Source organism: Nicotiana tabacum, chromosome 12 (assembly GCF_000715075.1).
Source record: "Nicotiana tabacum cultivar K326 chromosome 12, ASM71507v2, whole genome shotgun sequence".
Classification (NCBI taxonomy): domain Eukaryota; kingdom Viridiplantae; phylum Streptophyta; class Magnoliopsida; order Solanales; family Solanaceae; genus Nicotiana; species Nicotiana tabacum.
In genome coordinates this window covers 54,531,394-54,542,235 of record NC_134091.1, presented here as the reverse complement: position 1 = coordinate 54,542,235, position 10,842 = coordinate 54,531,394, and the positions used below count along the sequence as shown (strand labels likewise).

Sequence of the window (10,842 nt, the reverse complement as noted above, 5' to 3'; positions counted from 1 at the left end):
AGCTCATCTGGGTCATGAGAGTGTCTATGTTTTCTGCATTTGTATTGTTTGGGTCAAGAGCAACAGAATGCACTATTGGAGTGAGTGTTGTATCTCTCTTCTGCATTTGTATTGTTTGGGTCAAGAGCAAAGAAGATGAATTTGTCTATCAGCGGAATATTCAATTGAATTTGTCTAAGTATTTCCATGAATTTCCTGTATTGATCATCTTTCTTTTTCTTTGCAAACCTTTGAGGGAATGGTGCTGGAATTAGCTTCTGCCCACTACTTTGTGTCTTTTCCTGATTAGAAGTCTTTTCCACTACCTGTTCTGGGAGCTGTTCAATTTCCTTCTCTTTACCTTTGTCAACTTGTACTTTTTCAATTACAACTTATGTGAGCTCCGTCGACTCATCGATCTCAGATGGTACTAGAGTAAGTGGCCCTGCATCTCTATTAGATTGAGCAACTTCTTTCTCTCTATCCAAATCCCTTCCATTCCTAAGACTCACTGCCATTAACTAATTCAGGTTCTGCTCCTTTGGATTGATGTTTGTATCTGCAGGCAACGTTCCTTGTAGGCGATTGTTCAAAGCCATGGACAGCTGGCCTAACTGAGTTTCTATGTCTTTAATAGCCGAGTCATGTACGGCTAATATTTCTTGCATCCTTCCATTTATCCCAATGATTTATTATAGCATGCCCTTGATTTCTATCATATTACTGTCATCCTGTCTGGTCACTTATTGTTGATGAGGTTATTGGTAAACCAACTATTGTTGGTGATCCTGATTGTAACCATGTTGCCTTTTATAGGGCACAACTTGGCTTTGTGGTCGTCCTCCCCCAGGACTGGTATTGTACTGTTCTTGGGTTGGTCTATACTACTGATTTTGAGGTCCCCATTATTGTCCACCTTGCCTTTGACCCCCAAAATTATTTACATAATTCATGTCTTCTCTGAATCCCTGGTTATCATTCTCTACATTCCACGAGCAAACATACGATTGATTTATGCAGGGAGTGCATAAGCTTCTATTTATTGTGTCAACAATATGAACTTGTTTCGTGACCATCTCATCCATTTTCTTTGTCAACATGCTCATCTGGGTCATGAGAGTGTCTATGTTTTCTGCATTTGTATTGTTTGGGTCAAGAGCAAAGAAGATGAATTTGTCTATCAGCGGAATATTCAATTGAATTTGTCTAAGTATTTCCATGAATTTTCTGTATTGATCATCTTTCTTTTTCTTTGCAAACCTTTGAGGGAATGGTGCTGGAATTAGCTTCTGCCCACTACTTTGTGTCTTTTCCTGATTAGAAGTCTTTTCCACTACCTGTTCTAGGAGCTGTTCAATTTCCTTCTCTTTACCTTTGTCAATATGTACTTTTTCAATTACAACTTTTGTGAGCTCCGTCGACTCATCGATCTCAGATGGTACTAGAGTAAGTGGCCCTGCGTCTCTATTAGATTGTGCAACTTCTTTCTGTCTGTCAAAATCCCTTCCATTCCTAATACTCACTACCATTAACTGATTCAGGTTCTGCTCCTTTGGATTGATGTTTGTATCTGCAGGCAACGTTCCTTATAGGCGATTGTTCAAAGCCATGGACAACTAGCCTAACTGAGTTTCAATGTCTTTAATAGCCGAGTCATTCGCGGCTAACATTTCTTGCATCCTTCCATTTGTCCCAATGATTTGTTATAGCAAGCCCTTGATTTCTATCATATTACTGTCGTCCTGTTTGGTCACTTGTTGTTGATGAGGTTATTGGTAAACCAACTATTATTGGTGATCCTGACTATAACCCTGTTGCCTTTTATAGGGCACAACTTGCCTTTGTGGTCATGCTCCCCCAGGATTGGTATTGTACTGTTGTTGGGTTGGTCTATACTACTGATTTTGAGGTCCCCATTGTTGTCCACCTTGCCTTTGACCCCCAAAATTATTTACATAATTCATGTCTTCTCTGAAGCCCTGGTTATCATTCTCTACACTCCACGAGCAAACATACGATTGATTTATGCAGGGAGTGCATAAGCTTCTATTTATTGTGTCAACAATATGAACTTGTTTCGTAACCATCTCATCCATTTTCTTTGTCAACATGCTCATCTGGGTCATGAGAGTGTCTATGTTTTCTGCATTTGTATTGTTTGGGTCAAGAGCAACAGAATGCACTATTCGAGTGAGTGTTTTATCCCTTGTCATCTAGCCTGAATTTTGAGTCATCTTGTCAAGAAGATGAATTTGTCTATCAGCGGAATATTCAATTGAATTTGTCTAAGTATTTCCATGAATTTTCTGTATTGATCATCTTTCTTTTTCTTTGCCAACCTTTGAGGGAATTGTGCTGGAACTAGCTTCTACCCACTACTTTGTGTCTTTTTCTGACTAGAAGTCTTTTTCCACTACCTGTTTTGGGAGCTGTTCAATTTCCTTCTCTTTACCTTTGTCAACTTGTACTTTTTCAATTACAACCTCTGTGAGCTCCGTCGAATCATCAATCTCAGATAGCACTAGATTAAGTGGCCCTGCGTCTCTATTAGATTGAGCAACTTCTTTCTCTCTGTCCAAATCCCTTCCATTCCTAAGACTCACTGCCATTAACTGATTCAGGTTCTGCTCCTTTGGATTGATGTTTGTATCTGCAGGCAACGTTCCTTGTAGGCGATTGTTCAAAGCCATGGACAGCTGGCCTAACTGAGTTTCTATGTCTTTAATAGCCGAGTCATGTACGGCTAATATTTCTTGCATCCTTCCATTTATCCCAATGATTTATTATAGCATGCCCTTGATTTCTATCATATTACTGTCATCCTGTCTGGTCACTTATTGTTGATGAGGTTATTGGTAAACCAACTATTGTTGGTGATCCTGATTGTAACCATGTTGCCTTTTATAGGGCACAACTTGGCTTTGTGGTCGTCCTCCCCCAGGACTGGTATTGTACTGTTCTTGGGTTGGTCTATACTACTGATTTTGAGGTCCCCATTATTGTCCACCTTGCCTTTGACCCCCAAAATTATTTACATAATTCATGTCTTCTTTGAAGCCCTGGTTATCATTCTCTACACTCCACGAGCAAACATACGATTGATTTATGCAGGGAGTGCATAAGCTTTTATTTATTGTGTCAACAATATCAACTTGTTTCGTGGCCATCTCATCCATTTTCTTTGTCAACATGCTCATCTGGGTCATGAGAGTGTCTATGTTTTCTGCATTTGTATTGTTTGGGTCAAGAGCAACAGAATGCACTATTGGAGTGAGTGTTGTATCCCTCGTCATCTAGCCTGAATTTTGAGTCATCTTGTCAAGAAGATGAATTTGTCTATCAGCGGAATATTCAATTGAATTTGTCTAAGTATTTCCATGAATTTCCTGTATTGATCATCTTTCTTTTTCTTTGCCAACCTTTGAGGGAATGGTGCTGGAATTAGTTTCTACCCACTACTTTGTGTCTTTTTCTGATTAGAAGTCTTTTCCACTACCTGTTCTGGGAGCTGTTCAATTTCCTTCTCTTTACCTTTGTCAACTTGTACTTTTTTAATTACAACCTCTGTGAGCTCCGTCGAATCATCGATCTCAGATGGCACTAGAGTAAGTGGCCCTGCGTCTCTATTAGATTGAGCAACTTCTTTCTCTCTGTCCAAATCCCTTCCATTCCTAAGACTCACTGCCATTAACTGATTCAGGTTCTGCTCCTTTGGATTGATGTTTGTATCTGCAGGCAACGTTCCTTGTAGGCGATTGTTCAAAGCCATGGACAGCTGGCCTAACTGAGTTTCAATGTCTTTAATAGCCGAGTCATGTGCGGCTAACATTTCTTGCATCCTTCCATTTGTCCCAATGATTTGTTATAGCAAGCCCGTGATTTCTATCATATTACTGTCGTCCTGTTTGGTCACTTGTTGTTGATGAGGTTATTGGTAAACCAACTATTATTGGTGATCCTGATTATAACCCTGTTGCCTTTTATAGGGCACAACTTGCCTTTGTGGTCGTGCTCCCCCAGGATTGGTATTGTACTGTTGTTGGGTTGGTCTATACTACTAATTTTGAGGTCCCCATTGTTGTCCACCTTGCCTTTGACTCCCAAAATTATTTACATAATTCATGTCTTCTCTGAAGCCCTGGTTATCATTCTCTACACTCCACGAGCAAACATACGATTGATTTATGCAGGGAGTGCATAAGCTTCTATTTATTGTGTCAATAATATGAACTTGTTTCGTGACCATCTCATCCATTTTCTTTGTCAACAAGCTCATCTGGGTCATGAGAGTGTCTATGTTTTCTGCATTTGTATTGTTTGGGTCAAGAGCAACAGAATTCACTATTGGAGTGAGTGTTGTATCCCTCGTCATCCAGCCTTAATTTTGAGTCATCTTGTCAAGAAGATGAATTTGTCTATCAGCGGAATATTCAATTGAATTTGTCTAAGTATTTCCATAAATTTCCTGTATTGATTATCTTTCTTTTTCTTTGCCAACCTTTGAGGGAATGGTGCTGGAATTTGCTTCTACCCACTACTTTGTGTCTTTTTCTGATTAGAAGTCTTTTCCACTACCTGTTCTGGGAGCTGTTCAATTTCCTTCTCTTTACCTTTGTCAACTTGTACTTTTTCAATTACAACCTCTGTGAGCTCCGTCGAATCATCGATCTCAGATGGCACTAGAGTAAGTGGCCCTGCGTCTCTAATAGATTGAGCAACTTCTTTCTCTCTATCCAAATCCCTTCCATTCCTAAGACTCACTTGCCATTAACTGATTCAGGTTCTGCTCTTTTGTATTGATGCTTGTATCTGCAGGCAACGTTCCTTGTGGGCGATTGTTCAAAGCCATGGACAGCTGGCCTAACTGAGTTTCAATGTCTTTCATAGCCGAGTCATGTGCGGCTAACATTTCTTGCATCCTTCCATTTGTCCCAATGATTTGTTATAGCATGCCCTTGATTTCTATCATATTACTGTCGTCCTGTCTGGTCACTTGTTGTTGATGAGGTTTTTGGTAAACCAACTATTGTTGGTGATCTTGATTGTAACTCTATTGCTTTTTATAGGGCACAACTTGGCCTTGTGGTCGTGCTCCCCCAGGACTGGTATTGTACTGTTCTTGGGTTGGTCTATACTACTGATTTTGAGGTCCCCATTGTTGTCCACCTTGCCTCTGACCCCCAAAATTATTTACATAATTCTTGACTTCTCTGAAGCCCTGGTTATCATTCTCTACACTCCACGAGCAAACATACGATTGATTTATGCAGGGAGTGCATAAGCTTCTATTTATTGTGTCAACAATATGAACTTGTTTCGTGACCATCTCATCCATTTTCTTTGTCAACATGCTCATCTGGGTCATGAGAGTGTCTATGTTTTCTGCATTTGTATTGTTTGGGTCAAGAGCAAAGAAGATGAATTTGTCTATCAGCGGAATATTCAATTGAATTTGTCTAAGTATTTCCATGAATTTCCTGTATTGATCATCTTTCTTTTTCTTTGCAAACCTTTGAGGGAATGGTGCTGGAATTAGCTTCTGCCCACTACTTTGTGTCTTTTCCTGATTAGAAGTCTTTTCCACTACCTGTTCTAGGAGCTGTTCAATTTCCTTCTCTTTACCTTTGTCAATATGTACTTTTTCAATTACAACTTTTGTGAGCTCCGTCGACTCATCGATCTCAGATGGTACTAGAGTAAGTGGCCCTGCGTCTCTATTAGATTGTGCAACTTCTTTCTGTCTGTCAAAATCCCTTCCATTCCTAATACTCACTACCATTAACTGATTCAGGTTCTGCTCCTTTGGATTGATGTTTGTATCTGCAGGCAACGTTCCTTATAGGCGATTGTTCAAAGCCATGGACAACTAGCCTAACTGAGTTTCAATGTCTTTAATAGCCGAGTCATTCGCGGCTAACATTTCTTGCATCCTTCCATTTGTCCCAATGATTTGTTATAGCAAGCCCTTGATTTCTATCATATTACTGTCGTCCTGTTTGGTCACTTGTTGTTGATGAGGTTATTGGTAAACCAACTATTATTGGTGATCCTGACTATAACCCTGTTGCCTTTTATAGGGCACAACTTGCCTTTGTGGTCATGCTCCCCCAGGATTGGTATTGTACTGTTGTTGGGTTGGTCTATACTACTGATTTTGAGGTCCCCATTGTTGTCCACCTTGCCTTTGACCCCCAAAATTATTTACATAATTCATGTCTTCTCTGAAGCCCTGGTTATCATTCTCTACACTCCACGAGCAAACATACGATTGATTTATGCAGGGAGTGCATAAGCTTCTATTTATTGTGTCAACAATATGAACTTGTTTCGTAACCATCTCATCCATTTTCTTTGTCAACATGCTCATCTGGGTCATGGGAGTGTCTATGTTTTCTGCATTTGTATTGTTTGGGTCAAGAGCAACAGAATGCACTATTCGAGTGAGTGTTTTATCCCTTGTCATCTAGCCTGAATTTTGAGTCATCTTGTCAAGAAGATGAATTTGTCTATCAGCGGAATATTCAATTGAATTTGTCTAAGTATTTCCATGAATTTTCTGTATTGATCATCTTTCTTTTTCTTTGCCAACCTTTGAGGGAATTGTGCTGGAACTAGCTTCTACCCACTACTTTGTGTCTTTTTCTGATTAGAAGTCTTTTTCCACTACCTGTTTTGGTAGCTGTTCAATTTCCTTCTCTTTACCTTTGTCAACTTGTACTTTTTCAATTACAACCTCTGTGAGCTCCGTCGAATCATCGATCTCAGATAGCACTAGATTAAGTGGCCCTGCGTCTCTATTAGATTGAGCAACTTCTTTCTCTCTGTCCAAATCCTTTCCATTCCTAAGACTCACTGCCATTAACTGATTCAGGTTCTGCTCCTTTGGATTGATGTTTGTATCTGCAGGCAACGATCCTTGTAGGCGATTGTTCAAAGCCATGGACAGCTGGCCTAACTGAGTTTCAATGTCTTTAATAGCCGAGTCATGTGCGGCTAACATTTCTTGCATCCTTCCATTTGTCCTAATGATTTGTTATAGCAAGCCCTTGATTACTATCATATTACTGTCGTCCTGTCTGGTCACTTGTTGTTGATGAGGTTATTGGTAAACCAACTATTATTGGTGATCCTGATTATAACCCTGATGCCTTTTATAGGGCACAACTTGCCTTTGTGGTCGTGCTCCCCCAGGATTGGTATTGTACTGTTGTTAGGTTGGTCTATACTATTGATTTTGAGGTCCCCATTGTTGTCCACCTTGCCTTTGACCCCCAAAATTATTTACATAATTCATGTCTTCTTTGAAGCCCTGGTTATCATTCTCTACACTCCACGAGCAAACATACGATTGATTTATGCAGGGAGTGCATAAGCTTTTATTTATTGTGTCAACAATATCAACTTGTTTCGTGGCCATCTCATCCATTTTCTTTGTCAACATGCTCATCTTGGTCATGAGAGTGTCTATGTTTTCTGCATTTGTATTGTTTGGGTCAAGAGCAACAGAATGCACTATTGGAGTGAGTGTTGTATCCCTCGTCATCTAGCCTGAATTTTGAGTCATCTTGTCAAGACGATGAATTTGTCTATCAGCGGAATATTCAATTGAATTTGTCTAAGTATTTCCATGAATTTCCTGTATTGATCATCTTTCTTTTTCTTTGCCAACCTTTGAGGGAATGGTGCTGGAATTAGTTTCTACCCACTACTTTGTGTCTTTTTCTGATTAGAAGTCTTTTCCACTACCTGTTCTGGGAGCTGTTCAATTTCCTTCTCTTTACCTTTGTCAACTTGTACTTTTTTAATTACAACCTCTGTGAGCTCCGTCGAATCATCGATCTCAGATGGCACTAGAGTAAGTGGCCCTGCGTCTCTATTAGATTGAGCAACTTCTTTCTCTCTGTCCAAATCCCTTCCATTCCTAAGACTCACTGCCATTAACTGATTCAGGTTCTGCTCCTTTGGATTGATGTTTGTATCTGCAGGCAACGATCCTTGTAGGCGATTGTTCAAAGCCATGGACAGCTGGCCTAACTGAGTTTCAATGTCTTTAATAGCCGAGTCATGTGCGGCTAACATTTCTTGCATCCTTCCATTTGTCCCAATGATTTGTTATAGCAAGCCCGTGATTTCTATCATATTACTGTCGTCCTGTTTGGTCACTTGTTGTTGATGAGGTTATTGGTAAACCAACTATTATTGGTGATCCTGATTATAACCCTGTTGCCTTTTATAGGGCACAACTTGCCTTTGTGGTCGTGCTCCCCCAGGATTGGTATTGTACTGTTGTTGGGTTGGTCTATACTACTAATTTTGAGGTCCCCATTGTTGTCCACCTTGCCTTTGACCCCCAAAATTATTTACATAATTCATGTCTTCTCTGAAGCCCTGGTTATCATTCTCTACACTCCACGAGCAAACATACGATTGATTTATGCAGGGAGTGCATAAGCTTCTATTTATTGTGTCAATAATATGAACTTGTTTCGTGACCATCTCATCCATTTTCTTTGTAAACAAGCTCATCTGGGTCATGAGAGTGTCTATGTTTTCTGCATTTGTATTGTTTGGGTCAAGAGCAACAGAATTCACTATTGGAGTGAGTGTTGTATCCCTCGTCATCCAGCCTTAATTTTGAGTCATCTTGTCAAGAAGATGAATTTGTCTATCAGCGGAATATTCAATTGAATTTGTCTAAGTATTTCCATAAATTTCCTGTATTGATTATCTTTCTTTTTCTTTGCCAACCTTTGAGGGAATGGTGCTGGAATTTGCTTCTACCCACTACTTTGTGTCTTTTTCTGATTAGAAGTCTTTTCCACTACCTGTTCTGGGAGCTGTTCAATTTCCTTCTCTTTAACTTTGTCAACTTGTACTTTTTCAATTACAACCTCTGTGAGCTCCGTCGAATCATCGATCTCAGATGGCACTAGAGTAAGTGGCCCTGCGTCTCTAATAGATTGAGCAACTTCTTTCTCTCTATCCAAATCCCTTCCATTCCTAAGACTCACTGCCATTAACTGATTCAGGTTCTGCTCTTTTGTATTGATGCTTGTATCTGCAGGCAACGTTCCTTGTGGGCGATTGTTCAAAGCCATGGACAGCTGGCCTAACTGAGTTTCAATGTCTTTCATAGCCGAGTCATGTGCGGCTAACATTTCTTGCATCCTTCCATTTGTCCCAATGATTTGTTATAGCATGCCCTTGATTTCTATCATATTACTGTCGTCCTGTCTGGTCACTTGTTGTTGATGAGGTTTTTGGTAAACCAACTATTGTTGGTGATCTTGATTGTAACTCTGTTGCTTTTTATAGGGCACAACTTGGCCTGGTGGTCGTGCTCCCCCAGGACTGGTATTGTACTGTTCTTGGGTTGGTCTATACTACTGATTTTGAGGTCCCCATTGTTGTCCACCTTGCCTCTGACCCCCAAAATTATTTACATAATTCATGACTTCTCTGAAGCCCTGGTTATCATTCTCTACACTCCACGAGCAAACATATGATTGATTTATGCAGGGAGTGCATAAGCTTCTATTTATTGTGTCAACAATATGAACTTGTTTCGTGACCATCTCATCCATTTTCTTTGTCAACAAGCTCATCTGGGTCATGAGAGTGTCTATGTTTTCTGCATTTATATTGTTTGGGTCAAGAGCAACAGAATGCACAATTGGAGTGAGTGTTGTATCCCTCGTCATCCAGCCTGAATTTTGAGTCATCTTGTCAAGAAGAATCTTACACTTTGTGAATGATTTACTCAAGAATGCATCCCCGACTGAAGCATCTACATTAGCCTTTAGACTGTTAGCCAAACCCATATAGAATCTTTGTCCTAGTATCTGATCTAGGATGCCATGGTGTGGATACTTCACCAACATGCCCTTAAAACTTTCCCAGGTTTCTTGCAAAGTTTTAGTTGGTTTCTGCATGAACTAAAATATCTCATCAATTTGCCTTGCAGTCTTATTAGGTGGATAGAACTTGTTTAAGAACTGCTTGACTAGTTCCTCCCAAGTAGCAATGGAGTTTATTAGGAGCGAATTCAGCCAAGTTTGAGCCTCCACGGTCACTGAGAATGGAAACAATAATAATCTGATTACTTCGGGTGTCATATTCGGCTGTATTTGAGTGACACAAATTGATAGAAAATTCTTCAGATGTTGCTGTGGGTCTTCGATGTACGACCCGGGGAACAACCCTTTATTCTGCAGCATGTTGTTTGTAATTTGAAAAGTCTCCGCTTGTATCGGAGGGACTGCAATTGCAGTTGCCAGATTATCAGCAGTTGGTTGTGCTCAATCATATAGAGCAGCTTCCGGCATAAAAGGTGCTACCACTCCGATATGTGGGTCAACTTAATTATTTATATTGTTCCCATTGACGTTCTCGACATCACCCAATTCAATTTTGATTTATTCATTCTATTTTAGCTGTTTGCCCTTCTTGTTAGACCGATTCAATGTCCTCAATGCTTTCTTGGGATCTGAGAGAACTTCAAATAGTTCACCAGTTCTCAAGGAGTTTCTAGGCATGCACCTGAGGCACAAAAGAATTCAAACGTAAGAATGAAAATGTTTTTAGCACCATGGAAAATTGATCTAAACTAAAAATCCTAGCAATTCTTTCAAGTTGTAACGAATAACACTGTTAGTTCCTCGGCAACGGCGCCAAAATTTGATCACACCCAACTATGCATTATAAAAATGACTAAGCGGTCGCCACAAAAATAATCTGATTCAAGAGTCCGGAGTCGAATCTTATAGGGAACTAACCTATTTGCTACAACTTTTTAGTATCACTAATGATAAGCTTAGACAACTTTCAGAGTTAAAGAAATAATTTGTGAATTAAAAGAAATTA

The 10,842-nt window shown here is 39.8% G+C and overlaps 1 non-coding gene across 1 annotated transcript; it reads left to right on the top strand.

The window, feature by feature from the left end:
- The first annotated feature begins 9,831 nt into the window (after positions 1 to 9,831).
- Positions 9,832 to 9,938, top strand: LOC142167728 (small nucleolar RNA R71). The gene has a single exon (XR_012697814.1). It is a non-coding gene; the product is annotated as a small nucleolar RNA R71 (small nucleolar RNA).
- Positions 9,939 to 10,842: the final 904 nt, after the last annotated feature.